Source organism: Meriones unguiculatus, chromosome 7 (assembly GCF_030254825.1).
Source record: "Meriones unguiculatus strain TT.TT164.6M chromosome 7, Bangor_MerUng_6.1, whole genome shotgun sequence".
Classification (NCBI taxonomy): domain Eukaryota; kingdom Metazoa; phylum Chordata; class Mammalia; order Rodentia; family Muridae; genus Meriones; species Meriones unguiculatus.
In genome coordinates, this window is record NC_083355.1 from 119650149 (window position 1) to 119665074 (window position 14926).

At 49.9% G+C, this 14926-nt stretch overlaps 1 protein-coding gene across 5 annotated transcripts in view; it reads left to right on the plus strand.

The window, feature by feature from the left end:
* The window catches only part of Ptprn2 (protein tyrosine phosphatase receptor type N2), a 695760-nt gene that overhangs the window by 233110 nt on the left and 447724 nt on the right, over positions 1-14926 (plus strand). The window lies entirely within an intron of this gene.

The following is a 14926-nucleotide window of genomic DNA, read 5'->3' on the forward strand; positions in this document are numbered from 1 at the left end:
CCCTGAGCACCGAGTTGCTGACTGACAGTCGGAGCTGCCACATCTTGACCTTGCTTGGATTGGCTTTGGGTCCCAGGAAAGGTGAACCATGACTGTCCCTGGGCCTCTTGCTTGGGGCTGCCACACAAGGAGGTGCTGGGTGGGGACCAGGCCCTGAAAAGCAAGACCCACACAATACAGCACCTTGCTTCTCACCAAAGAACAAAAATTACTGACAATTACATGTAATTAGCAATTTTAAATTATTAATGGTGGTAAAAGAATGTGTCTATTCAACAAGTAATTTGTCGTAATTTCTAGTAATTGAAAGTAATTTCTTGCGATTAAATCCCAATTTAGTGTATTTTCTGGGTGATGTCTTTATTTGAGAGGAGCCTCTGAGTTTTATTTCTAGCTGCTTTTCTTGAGACACTTTGTTAGGTCTATTTTCTGGGGCAGACATTTGGGGAGAGTGACAGGGAAACAAAGCAGGGGCCTTCTGGCACGGGGAAATGGATTCAGGAGGGGCGTAAAGAATGATGGTCTTCTATATCTGCCTCTCAGCCTGCCAGCTCATTCCTGCCTCAAGATGCACTCTGTTAAAAGCCTGAGGCAGCTGGCTCTGGGGCCAGTGCCCAGGGAATGCCCCTCTAGCTGGCTGTGTACTGACCTCAGCAGGCACAGGTCCGCACCACAGAGCTACAGAGGGCAGGTCTGTGGCCCTGTGTTCTCCACCCAACTCTAATCCTGCTGAAGAACACTGCTCCTGAGGACCCCAGGCATATGGAAGCTAAGTCAAGCTCACTGAAGCAAGGAGTAGGAAGGTGGCTCAGAGATGTGGCCAAAGGATATATGATGACTAGAACAGGATGTGAGAAGATGAGTGTCAGAGTAAGCAAATTCAGAGAGAATCCCGTCGGCCCCTGCATTTCCTCATCCCCACGCAGGGATGAGAAAACAAGGAGTGTCAGTTAATGGTCCGTGGTCCTTGGCTGTTTGGCTCCCTGAATCCTGACTTGCAGGAATCCAGAGTTCAGCAATTCTGTCTTGGCCAAGGAAAGTGGTGTCCTGTTAAGAAGCAGCTGGCAGCTGGATTCTGTCTCCTTCCCTTCCCCAGGACACTCTCCCTGGGCAAGTGGATGTACCAAGGGACCCACAGAACCCTTTCCTACCCAGAGCTGCCCTGTGTAGCTGGTGTGAATGGGAAACAGCTGACAGTCCTTTGTGCCAGGAGGGGAGGTTTACTCCTGATGGTGGCTGCTCTCTCTGAATCACATGGCGAGTTTATCTGAGGGTGTGGCCTTTCCCTTGGGGAGTGGCCATTGTACTGATGCATGTTCCTGGTTGTACCTGAACGGCAGTCTTTTCTGCCCCACTGTCTGTGGAAGTGCTCAGCAGCAGAGATGTGAGCTCTGTGCGCATGTCTGCACCTTCCTGAGCAGACCGAGCCAAGTCAGTAGCACATGGGCAAAATGTGTGGTGTTCTGGCCGCAGGACCCCTTAAAAATTATATGACCACATCTCAGCTCTGTCCCTGGGGTTGATGCTGTGCTCTGCTGGCCGGGCTTTTCTGCCTATCCTTTGAGCTTATTCGATTCACACTTTCCTCCACCGAATCTGAATATCCACGCTTGCTCCATAAAGGTAAACACTTCGTGCTGCAGGACACTGCCCTGATGGCCTGGGATTTATAGGCAGGGCAATTTAAGCTGTGTCACACCTAGCTCTTGTGATAAACACTTGTTGTGGTTGGTGGTTGTTGTTGGTGGTGATTTTGTGTTTTGTAGTGGTGGTGATTGAAACGAGGGCCTTGTATGTGCTGGAACCATGACTATGTGTCCCCTGACCTCTTTGGTCCTTTAGTTTTGAGACAGGATCCCACTAATAGCACAGGCTGGCCCTGATTACCTTGGTAGTCTAGCTGGCCTTGAATTTGTCATTTTCCTCCCTCAGCCTTTCTATTAAGTGGGACCTTAGGTCAGTGTCCCAGGCCAGGTAGATAGGCAGCTTTACAGTGTCCTTTTCAGTAACTGGAAATGAAATAACAAAAAGTAGGACCTGACAACACAGAAGGAATTAAACAGTACGGGAATAGGAAGTGACTGTCAGGTACGCGTTCTGGTGAGTCCCCAAACGAGTGCAGCAGAGGGAGTCAGGACGGGCTCCTGTGGCTCGTGGGCGTTGTCTCAGCCACGCGGCACCGACTGGTGTCTCGCTGCCAGCCCCACAGCCCAGTGGCCCTTCGTGGTGGAAGACTGCACTGTGCTGCTATTCTATTCTGCAATGAAACACCATGACCAAAACAACTTACAAAAGAAAGCATTTGACCGAGGCTTGCTCACACTTTCAGAGGGTGAGTCCGTGGCCAGCATGGTGGAGAGTGTGGCAGGAGGACACGGTGCTGGAGGACGCGGTGCTGGAGGAGGCACTGGCATCCTCTGCATGGGGGGTGCGATGAGGGTGAAGAGGGAAGATTGTGACTGGTGTGGGCTTTTGAAATCTCAAAGTTATGCCAGTGACATGCCTCCTCCAAGGAGCCTACACCTCTAAGTTCTTCCCCAAGAATTCCACCAAACGTCCAAACAGAGCAGCCTATGGAGGGGCATTCTTATTCAAACCACCACACATGGTGAGGTTGCCAAAACTGTGGGCTGGTGCAGTCGCTCACCCACATGTTTAGAATCAAGAAGGCGCTGTTTTCATAACTGTCTGAGGATGTTGGGATGGGTGCTGGGGTCGGGGAGCCTGGCTGACGGCCTGGGACCCCCACTGCCTGCCCTGGTTCTCACAGTGAGTGCACCTCTAGCAGTGAACTCTCTGGAGTTCTCAGGATGGGGAAAGTCCACACGCAGGACACCAGGCAAGAGTTGAGATACTCTAGTTGTGACAGCTGAGGCCATAGGGTAGTACCCTGCATGGGGGGGAGGGGTTGACTTGCACAGGGCAGGGACAAGTGAATAGATTTAAAAGAGAAGCTCCTGGGAGACCCATTCACAGATCCATTCAGCCCAAGCCCGAGTTTACTGTGCAGACATTAGTTGGACTTAAATGCAGTGCAAATTCATGCTACCATGGGAACTGCAGGCTTGGCTTGGTTTTAGATCAAACTGAGTACACCCCCAGCAGTTTTATAGGCCACTGGTCTTTAGTGATCCTAATAGGCTCAAGTTTGCTGGGTGTGCATGGTCTCCAGCTGGTGGGAGGAGTTGCCATGTCAGGAGTTCTGTGGATCAGCATGTTGCTACTTCTCTAGCACCATGCTGTAATCTCTAAGATGGAGCAGCCTTCGAATGGTAAGCAAACACCCTATTGCATGTTCCCCTGGTCCTCTTTGTCTCAGACAATGGGCTAAGCTGGCCAAAATAGCCCTGTTTGAGCTGCATGTGTGGCTGCCTTAGGACCCAGGCAGGACGGATAAAATACAGATCTAGAGTCTTCAGGTACCACGCCTGGGTTTGTCCTGCCACTGAAGTGTCCGCGGAATCCAGACGAAAGGCCTCAGATCCCCTGGACCTGGAGTTGTGAGCTGCCACACGGGTACCGTGAACTTATCGACCAAGGTTCCATGGAAGAGGAACCAGCACTCTTAATCACTGAGCCAGCTCCCAGCTCCCAGAGTCAAACATCAATAAAGCCTTGTTCTCTTGGGGAAAATAGAAGCGAGGTGTGTAGAGCACGGGAGCCCTAAGCGCCGCACCCGAGGCGTGCTCACCCCTCTCCCCTGCCGGCCCCTCCCCTCCGAGGTGCGTGCCACATGACTGGCTGTCCCACCTGCAGGAAAGAGCTCTTCCCTTTTCTGTCTGGGCTTGTTTGAAGAGCCACCGACATTCTGCGCACACGTGGCCTGGAGCAGCATCTACGTTGTCTCCAGTCCTCCACAGACGATGGGTAAAGGCTGAGGTCACCTTCCTGAGGCAGCAGGTCTGCTCTGAGCTTCCCCTGCACTGACGGAATCCCAGGACAGTTTTGTTGTTCTTTTCTCTTCCTTCCCCATGGGTGGTGCCAAGAGAGAGAGTGAGTGTGAACATTCTCTCTTCCACATCTCCCCGTGCCCGAAGAGCCAATGGCACAGAACCCCAGTCATGCAGTTCAGACCCTCCGGCAGCGAAAGACAAGCTTGGGCACGTGGTGGCTGTAGTTGGTTCCTCAGAGCAGTGTTATGAAGCAGCCTGTGTGGTGACTCTCATAGGTCTGCCTCCCAGCCCAGGATGCTGGTGGTGCTGCCGTCTGGACCGTTTGTGCAGGCGGCTGGGGCTCCCTTGGCAAGCCCTGACATTTTCAGCTTGCGTGGATTTGGGGCCTTTGAGTGAAAACAGTGATTGTAGCTGCCAACATGTCATCAGGAAAGTGGTTAAGAGAAGGAAGGGGGCAAAGGACAGCCAGTTCTCTTTGCACACATTAACCAGAGCAAAGGTAATGTTTGAAGACAAAGGGTCGGTCTGTGCTGTAAGCATAAGAAAGAAGCAAAGAGCAAGCAGGCAGTGGTCTCACCCGAGAGCTCCCAGGAGCATTTGTTGACTTTGGGGGTGGGGCAATGGCACCTTTCCTTCATTCAGGTGGTACTGACTGAAGCTGTCTCTTGCTCAGCCATGTGTGCAGGGATGCAGGGATGCAGGGATGCAGGGATGCAGGGATGCAGGGATGCAGGGATGCTGGGATACAGGGATACAGGGATGCAGGTGGCATTACCAGATAACTAGGAAATAATCTTCACAAAGAATGATTCAGAAACTACAGGGGACGCTAAGAGAGCTCAGACAGAACAGTAGACACGCCTTGGAAGGTCCAGGTGGTGCAGCCTGGAGTATGAGACCTGGCTCTCTTGACTCTGGCTGTTGAGGCTTTTACTGAGGAGAGCATGGAAACTGTTTTTTTGTGGATCACTGAATCCTGGGGACAAAAATATCACCTCATCTTCTCATACCATCTAAGGATTCTGTTACTTTAGGGCAGGCAATTACTGTTGTCTGTGGCCCCAGACTTGGGGTGCTGTGAGATAAGAGTGGGCTGCCTGTATTAATTACTATGGGCTTCCTCATTAGCCTCTGCCATCTTTGGGGCAGGAAGGCGTGACTGAGTGGATTTTCCATCATCAGTTTACCCTCTATCTCCACAGTCAATCCCTGCCATCACTGCCTCATCTTTAATTGAACAGTTACAAGCCCCAGGCTGCCCTTCTGGTCCATTTTTAGCTAAGCAGCTGCCTTCCGTGTGGGGATGGCATTAGTAGTTACAGTTATAAAGTGGGGATAAGGTCAGGGGTTGAGAACTTGTGGCTGCCCTTGAGACTCTGCATTGTCACCGGTGGGTAGCTCATTCTGTTTTCTGTGACCAAATCCCTGACAGGAGACAATTCAGTGGAGGAAGGGCTGATTTTAGCTTAGTTTGAGCCAGCTCCCAGGAGGATGGACACAGAGGCCTTGTTGATGCCCATGTGCAGGAGCTCTATTATGGCGCTCGCTTGACTCCTAAGGTGTAATTACTGAATTAGTAACGGAGAGGGTAGAGGGGTGGCTCAGCAAGGAAGAGTTCTTGCTGCTCTTGCAGAGGACCCCAGTTCAGTTCCTGTCATCCACATTGTAACCACCCGTGTCTTCAGCTCTGGGGGACCAGAACCCTCCTCTGGCCGTGTTCAGTTTCTTTTTATAGAGCCAGCTGAGGCCAAATCAGACTCAGGCCCTGGTTGTGAGAGGGCCACATGCTCGGAAACACGCCATAGGCGGGGCGCCTGCCACCTGTGCTGACAGGGAAGCCAGGCTGCCGTGAGACCCACAGCTGTAGCAGCTGTGGTCAGAGTGGGAAGGTGCCACGCTCTGTCCAGCTGGGCCATGCTGCTCTTCACATTCAGGTCTCTCCTCCTGACTTATTCTAGACCGCCCCCCTTTCTCCTCAGCATCCTCTATCATGTACTGTGGTAACTGGTGCTGCCCGTCCAGTCGCTTTCCCTGTTAGGGGGAAAGGTGGTCTCCAATGGTGCAAGAGCAGGGTGGGCGGGCACCATCTCCGTGCTCCACAGCCAGTCCGGAAGTGGCTGGGTAAAAGCAGAGCCACCCCCGCATGCCGCAGAGTTGTGATCTGTGAACCCAGAAGCAGGCCTCTGCAGACACTGCCGTGCTGTGTCCTGACTGCAGCTTCCACAACTCTAAAAGGGACGTGTTGTTAAGGGCATGGGGCCTTACGTAGCAGTCTGACAGACTTGCACCTGTCAAGAGCATTTCCATTGAAAGTGGCTGGGTTCAGAGATGCCTGCCCACCCCTCTCCCGCTGAGCTGCCCGTGGCACTGAGAAGGCTCTCAGCTCGAGTTCCAGGCCTCTTCTTGGAGCTGTCTGGGCTTTTCATTGTGGATGGCACCGCTGCTGCCAACCTGGCTTCATCTGTGTGGATTTATTTATTGCTGGGTGTTCGTTACTATGCTCAGCACATGGAGAAGCACTTTTGGCCAACTGAGCCCAGTAGCTAGCTGGGACCTACTCAGTAGCTCAGTGCTGCTGCTCCATCAAGACCCCAGAAAGAAGGAGCCTCTTTATATGTTTTTTTTCTCTTTCTCTCATCTCCCCCACTGTGTCTCTGTCACTGTTTCTATGTCTCCTCTCTCATTTTGTCTCTGTCTCTCTGTCTCTAGCTTTCCAGGCTCACCCAGGATGGAGTTTGCTTGGGGACTTCTCCCACACTTTGACTTTGTTTCTTTGCCCTTATCTCCTTGTCTTGAGACCGCTAACAGTTGCTGTGTTCCCAGTGTCCATGGTTGAGGTCATCCTCCGTGCCCTACCCAAGTTGTAGGATGGCTCCCATCCTGCACAGGCTCTGGGCATTTACAGCTGGTCCCACTTCGACACCGTGTGGCTTCTTCATCCATTCTCTTTACTCCCTGCCTAGCGACTTAGCACAATCTGAAGCACATGAAGGCAGAGCAGGGTTCCTCACAGACCACACATATGAGGAGAAGACTCTGCAAACACAGAAGGTGGGTGGGCACTGTAGGTTTTGTGAAAGTCAGGAATGTCTCCTTGGGACAGCAAGACCTGTGGCACCTGACTTATGTTCAGAATACATGCATCGGCAGGAAAAGGTGGCCAACCCAGTGGGAGGGTGGGTAAAGTCTGAGCCACCCCTCGGGAGCAGGATCACAGCTGTACCTCACATGTGTGGAGCCAGTTAGTTCCCACAAGGATGCACATTGTTCTCTGCAGTGCTGCCAGCATGGCCTCCCAGTGGCTAAGGTGGCCATGTTGGAATGGGGGAGTTCTGTGTAAAGCCATTGCTCACCAGATGTTTGTGCTGGCCTCTGCATCCCTGTGGAGCCATCCACCACTGGAGCTCTAGTAGAGCTGGCCTCATTTGTTCTTCGCACAGTGGAGAGAGGGTGGGAGCTGCAAGAAGCAGGCCCAGATGCAAGCTGAGAACTTTCTGTCATTATCAGTGCCCCCAAGAAATCGGTACAGGGCCACTCTGAGCCCCCCCCTCCTTGGGCTAGCACATGTGTACTGTGGTGCAGTGTGAGCACATCTGTACCAGGCCCCAGCTGAAGAGCCTTCACCTTGGTGTGAGAGCTGGTCTCCTTCCCAAAGACACATGTGTGGAGAGAGAAACTGCTCCTGGGCCTGCTCTTAACCCTATTTTGCTGAGGCAAGCTATTCGTGCCTTCTTTCCTGTATACAGGTACCAAGGAAAAAGCTATTTGGGCTATTTATCCAGGGAAAACGGGGTGTTCAGCAGAAGTACTTGTGATTCCCAGGGATCTTGAGCTTCTCTCTTCAGTGGCTGAGCAGGAGAAGGCAGCAGCCTTGTTCTTTCTTGATTCAAAGGTAGAGAGAAGTCAAGCAGGCCTCTCAAAAGCTGCAAATTTTAGGCCCAGCAACTGCTCAAAGAACAGTGTCCCCAGAATGTTTTGCACTCAGCTCTATGTGTGCTTCTGAGGGTAAGACTGCACCAGTGATCCACTTGGAAAGTCTAATTAGTCATCCACTAATGTGCTGTGAATGCCTCTGTGATTTAGATATGGTCATGGATCATAAGAGAACTCCAATGGCTCTTGTACAATGAAGGTGGCAACAGCATTTCCCCAGATGTGAGCTGGGAACTTTTGGGAAGGAGGAGAGGAGACTCCTCTCATAGGTGAGCTAGTCAAAGATTCCAACAGGCACCCTGGGCACAGATTCTAAAGTCCAGATATGACCTAGAGATGAGAAAGCCAAAGACCACCAAGGTGGAGAGATTGGACCTTTCCATCGCCATAGGGTTGTACTCAGCCTTGAGCACCAAGAGCTGCTTACAATCCAGTTATTTAAAAAGTCAAACATGGGCTCCTTAAATCACAGAAGGACAGGAAAAGAGAAAGCTGTGGGAGCACACACTCAGATGTCAATCAGCTCTGACTAGGAGCCAGACTGGCACCTACTGGGTGCCTGTGGGTGCTCTGCTCTCAAACCCTTGGGTTCTCTCTTTCAGTGGAGATGAGGCTTATGTGTTCTGTAACTCTCATCACAATCCCGGTAATCTGAGGGGAGGGGCTTGTCTTGACCGACATTAAAACTTCGATGATGTTCTGCCTTGCCTGTGGCTACTGGGGAGGAGGGCAGGTTGGTCTCCTCACTGGCCTCCTGGGAGTCAGTAACCACTGCTAACCTGGTGCTACATCTCGCTTGGAGTACTGATACCTTGTCTGGCTGGGGAAACTTTCTTAATTAAGTAAACTATAAAATGCCACAAGGACTGTCCATGTATCTGTACCTCTTAAACAGAATAGCTTCCTGAGGGCTGGGTGGCAGTGGAGCAAGTATGTAATGGATAAGTCATGATGGCTGGGCTCAGAGGGGAGCCGGCCGCTGCTGCAGCCCTCCTGCCCTTTAGCGGCAAAGCCGTGGAAAATACCAGAGGCAGAGGGAGGGGAGAGGCATCAGCTGAGCTGGCCCAATTGGTCTGCAGGGCAGGTCCCCCTACGGCTGCTCTGCCAGCATCTTATTAATGGCGACCTTTAAATGACGCTGCCAGTCTTCAGAGCAATATGATCTTGCTTTGCTCTGTACAGCCAGTGAGTGACAGGTTTTCCATCTGGCAGATGTGTGCCACATCTTTCCCCAGTGTCCCAGTGCCCGTGGCGTTATTAAGCTGTCATGGATTCAGTCTTTTAAAGAGGCAGATCCTTTGTCCAGCCCTGGCTGTTCCTGTGCCTTGCAGCTGAGTGCACACTAAGGCCACTTGTGCCAGGCTGCCTTTCAAGACCAGCCTCAGCCGCCTCACTAAGCTGCTCCCAGTAATTAACCTCAGCTTTGGGGGTTCTTTCTGCCAAGCACCACTTTAGGACAGACACTACCAAGGATGCATGGGTCCCAGCTGCTTTGGCCTCTGAAAGACATTCTCTGAGTACTTTCTTGCTTCTCATCCTCTTTACTCCCCTTGGTTGAACCTTCTCTTGGACAAGAGTGGGAGGCAGACACCGTAAGGACCAGAGCTGCCCCTGGAAGCCATGGTAACGGCAGCCACTGGAGATGTCCAGAGGCATCTCCTTACCGTAGAGTCCCAGAAGTGATCCTGTGTGATGGTAACTGCGGTCTGAGCTCATTTCAGTCAGTCCTAAAGAGATGGGAGAAGCCCTGCCCCCACGTGGTCTGAGCTCATTTCAGTCAGTCCTAAAGAGATGGGAGAAGCCCTGCCCCCACGTGGGCACTCTGCCTGTCTGCGAGCCCACTCCAGTCCAGGACACACTTACCAAGTGGTTTCAGCGGAAATGAGGAGGCCCTTAGTGGCACAGCTTTCAGCCACTTGATCTGTTTTTATTATTTAAATTGTTTGAGCAATAAGGTTATGCCAAATGAGCGGGTAGTTACAGGGAGTGGGGGCTGTAGCTCCTGTCTAGCCACAGCCCAGCTAAAGTATAGGGCTCTTAGGAAAGCCTTCGGGGAGATGTGACCAGGGCTTCTGCCTCGGCTTGTCGCCACAGGCACCACAGGTGCTGTCTTGACCTGTGGCTGTGCTTCTCCTACTTACTCCTTTGTTGACTCCTCATTCACTGACTTCTGTCATCAGTTCCCCCAGCTATGATCCTGAGCACATAGACAGCACTGTGTATGTATTCTCTGAGCATATGGGCTCACCTCTAGCCCGAAGGACAGTGCTTCCAACAGGAGGAACCAAGTGCAGTGTGGATGTAGTTCCCAGGACACTGAGAAGCCATGGCCCTGATTTCTAAGCAAGCTGGTGTGGGCCTGCTTACACAACACAAAACAGATGTATTCTCTGCATTCAGGAAGGGGGACATTCAAAGTGAGATGACCCTGAGACTGTTCCTGGGCCAAAGATATGCGGAGAAGAGTGTCCCAGCCCTGTGCGGGTCCACCATGTCTACCCTCAGGCTGCAGAGAGGACCTAGAGCATGGATGAAACAGGCATGCATGCTGTCCCAGAAGGGATGGATGAGTTTGTTCCCTGGCATAAACAAAGCTGAATAACTAGGAAAGGAGGAAGGCCAAGGTGCAGAAAAAGGCAAAGATAGCCTTTTGCATTTGGGATGGGAGCGGCCTAACGTGGAAGTCTGCTGAATGGGTGGAAACTGGCTTGGGTATTTTTATAGAGCAGCTCCGTCCTTCCCTTTGCCTGTTGGTCTGTTAAAGGCCTACCCTCCTTCTTTCCTGTGGCTTCGATGTGCATTGTGCAATGACTTCTGGGAACAAGAACTGTCCATCTCAAGGAAACTGCCTTTGCTTTCCTTGTCTTCCTATGTCCTTTTAACTCTCTTTCAGAAATGGACAGGACAGCTCTTTGAGAGTGATGTGGCTGGTAAGAAAGCTTTAAGTTGGAGGGCTTTCCACCAAGACAATGCACAGAAGAGTCAGGGAGTTCTTGGTTCACCCTGGAAGACAGCTGGGGGAGGGACAGCTGGAGACCCTGTCTACGCCTTTTCTTCACCATGTGACCAAGGGTCTAGAGCGGTTCCAGTTTCAAGGTAGCCATGGGATGTAGGAGTTTCTTGGGTAGGCCTAGTGAGAGTTGCCTGTGCCATACTCACCATGCCCTGCTCTTACCACGGGATGGTTTTGTTCTGAGGTGTCTACCATTTATTCACATTCTAAAAAAATCCCCGGGATTCCAAATGTCTTACAATCACAGAAACTATCTGCAGCTGGCAAAATCACACCTCACCTGGAACATGAGACAAATCATAATCAGCTGCTGCAAAGCAGCTCCATATCCTCACAGCTGGGATTAAAGATGAAAACAACAAAATTACAAAGTTCTTACTACACCCAAAGCCCTTACATTGGCAGCAAGGTGAGCAGGGAGGCTGTGCTGGAAAAGACCACAAGTCCACAAGAGCAGAAACCATCCATTTGTCCCTTATCTTACTAAACACAGGGTATGAAATTGTTGGGGTGATAGAGAAGACAGTGCGAAAACTAGAAGAGGGCAATGTGTAGCTTGCCTGCAGCTTGAGACAGAAGTTTCTCTGAAGTCCACAGTGCAGAACAAAAATAAACTAAGAACTGGAGGCACACAAGAAACCACTGAGTGAGTACGCAGTAGCTCCCCCTACCTGGGCTGCCCTAGGGATGTATGGGAAGAGCCTAAATCATCACGAGGAGGCAGAAGGCTATTACCCAACAGGGTGGGCTTTAGGAACTGCTCAGACAGGGAAACAAGCAACCGGGCTGTTGGCAGGTGTCCAGGAAAAGGCCCGGTGGGAATTGTCCCCCAGCCACCCCTATGTGCTGCCCTTAGTACACCTGGCTAGGGACAAGGCCCCTCAGGGCCCTTAACAAGGGCTACCGTGGTCTGTCCTCCCACCAGATGAAGATGAACGCTCCCCTTGCAGCAGGCGACTGCTTCCTACCTGGCTCATGGGTGAGGAGAAAAGGAGAGAGGACAGAGAACAGCTGCAGACTGCATCAGAGTGCTGAGAACAAAGCTCACTGCTTCTCAGGAGAGACACTTCCAGCTGACAGCAAGGAGACCCAGCCAGCACCGTACTGTGCCATTCCAGCACCTGCTGACCCCCAGTGCAAGGAAGCTGATGTGGACATTCTTTGGCTCTGAGATAGACCCTCAGCCCTCAGCATCCAGCTCTTCTGAGTCTGTTCTCGTTTCTTCTACAGCATCAGACCTCATTCCTATTACACATAGTGCTTGAAACAGAAATGGGGGTGGGAGAAAGACGAGAAATTTGTCTTGCCTCTTTTGCAACAATTACAATTTCCCTGGGACCCAGCTCTTTGGAGTGCTGCAAGACTGTTGAGCACCCATGCTTGTGCAGAAGAAAGGCCAGAGTCAAATGCATGTTGCACAGTTATGAGAACAACTGCATGAAGACAGCATAAGAAAGGAAATAGCAGACAGAACAGAAATTAATGGGTGAGATGAAAAGTTTGAAAAACTGACAAATAACGGTAATGGACACTTTGTGGGGAGAAAAGAAGACAGAAGGGCAGCTAGAAAGGAAAGGAAGCAATGGTAATGAAATTAGCTACAAAAGAGGAAATGTCCCAGGAGAAAAGTCACATGAGTTCCAAGGGTATATGTATAGACTTTTTAAAAATAAAAAAACAACCTCTTTGCATGAAGGTACAAGCCACCTGAACAGGGGGCTCTGGGAAATGGACCAATCTACAGGAATCTGTGCCCATCCATGAAGTACCATGCAGGTAGATGTGCAGTTAGGTTATTTCATGCAGTTGATGATGTCAATACTGTTTAAATCACACCAGAGTACTGGCGAGAGCTGACAGCTTCTTTGTCAACACAACAGAACACCCCATGGCCCAGAAGCACACACAAGTACATATGGGATGTGGCTGTGATGAAGGTGGGTTACTATTAATTAATTAATTAATTTTGGAGACGGGGTCTCCTTGTGCAGTCCTGGCTGGCTAGAACTCACAGAGATTTGCCTGTCTCTGTCTCCTGAGTGCTGGGATTAAAGGCATATGCCAAAATGCTTCGCCAAAGGCAGGCTTTTAAATTAATAGCAAGAAAATGAATTGTTGAGAAAATTGTGCTTTGTTTGAAGAAGAATACTTAGTTTTTTTATTTTTTAAGCAGAAACAAAGTAGGATGAATAACATAAATGAAAGCCACACAAAAACTTACAGAAGAGTGATAATTTGACTTCTTCCTTTCCAACTTGTATCCCCTTGATCTCCTTTAGTTGTCTTATTGCTCTAGCTAGGACTTCAAGGACAATGTTGAAAAGATATGGAGAGAGTGGGCAGTCTTGCCTTGTCCCTGATTTCAGTGGGATTGATTTAAGTTTCTCTCCATTTAGTTTGATGTTGGCTATAGGCTTGCTGTATATTGCCTTTACTATGTTTAGGTATGTGCCTTGTATCCCTGATCTCTCCAAGACTTTAAACATGAATGGGTGTTGGATTTTTGTTAAATGTTTTTTCGGCATCTAAGGAGATGATCATGTGGTCCTTCTCCTTCAGTTTGTTTATATGGTGGATTGCATTGATAGATTTCCATATATTGAACCACCCTTGCATGCCTGGGATGAAGCCTACTTGGTCATGGTGGATGATATCTTTTATGTGTTCTTGGATTTGGTTTGCAAGTATTTTATTGAGTATTTTTGCATCAGTGTTCATAAGAGAGATAGGTCCAAAGTTCTCTTTTTTTTTTGTTGGGTCTTTCTGTGGTTTAGGTATGAAGGTGACTGTGGCTTCATAGAATGAGTTTGGTAATGTGCCTTCTGTTTCTATTTTGTGGAATAGTTTGAAGAGAATTGGAGTCAGCTCTTCTCTGAAGGTCTGATAGAGTTCTGCACTGAAACCATCTGGCGTTGGGCTGTTTTTGGAAGGGAGACTTTTGATGACTGCTTCTATTTCCTTGGGGGATATAGGACTATTCAATCTTTCTATCTGATCTTGATTTAATTTTGGTAAGTGGAAACTATCAGGAAAATTGTCCATTTCATTTAGATTTTCAAATTTTGTGGTGTATAGGCTTTGTAGAAGGCACAGTGGGAATTTTGCTTATTTGGTAGGTGCCTTTTTCTGTTGTGATGCAAAAATGAAAAGCCTGTGAAGGAAAAGTAATACATTTGACAGAAAATTAAGAGGAAGAAAAATTCCTTAAGTATATTTAAAGACGAAGTTAAACTTTCACTTACATAAGGTGGACACAAAAGACACACGGGCTATTTACAGAGAGGCCAGTACTCACACATGCTTGATATGTAGCCTCTGACCTCCTTCACAAGAAAACAAACCTGAAGAATGGCAGTGTAATTTCTTATTCCCAGCTGTGAGGTGCCGGGCTGGAAAGAGCTTAGTGGTCCCTCTCACCCACGTGAAGAAGCTTGTCACTGTATCTCTGGAAGGAGACTTGCCATGCTCTCCTTCACTACTGTTTGGGGTCATTTGACCAGCACTCCTGCTGCCAAGAGCCAGCCTCTAAAAACACTTTCAACTTGGCACCCACACATGTGCCGTGTGCCAACAGTCTTAGTGTTGTAGGAGTCAGAAGCTGGAAGTAAGCCAAGCATTCATGACTGGGAGTGAACAGGACAGTTCTGAGGGCACCCCAGGTGCCTGCTGTCTACCAGCTGTTGTGTGGCCCCACTTGGCTCCGTAGTTTATCTCAGTTCTAATTCCACACTCTGGGTCTTGGCTTCGACACCCAAGTTCTGTCCCCACCCCCTTCAAGAGGGTTCCCTTCAGTCCCTGTCTTAGTTAGGGTTTCTATTGCTGTGACAAAAACGCCATGACCAAAAAGCAAATTGGGAGGAAAGGGTTATTTGGCTAATGCTCATACAGTTGTTCATCACTGGAGGAAGTGAGGATAGAAACTCAAACAGGGCAGGAGGCTGGAGGCAGGAGCTGACACAGAGACCACAGGAAGAGTGCTGCTAATTGGCTTGCTCAGCTGGCTTTCTTGTAGAATACAGGATCGCCATTCCAGGGATGGCACCACCCACAATGAGTTGGGCCCTCCCCCATCCCCATCAATCACTAA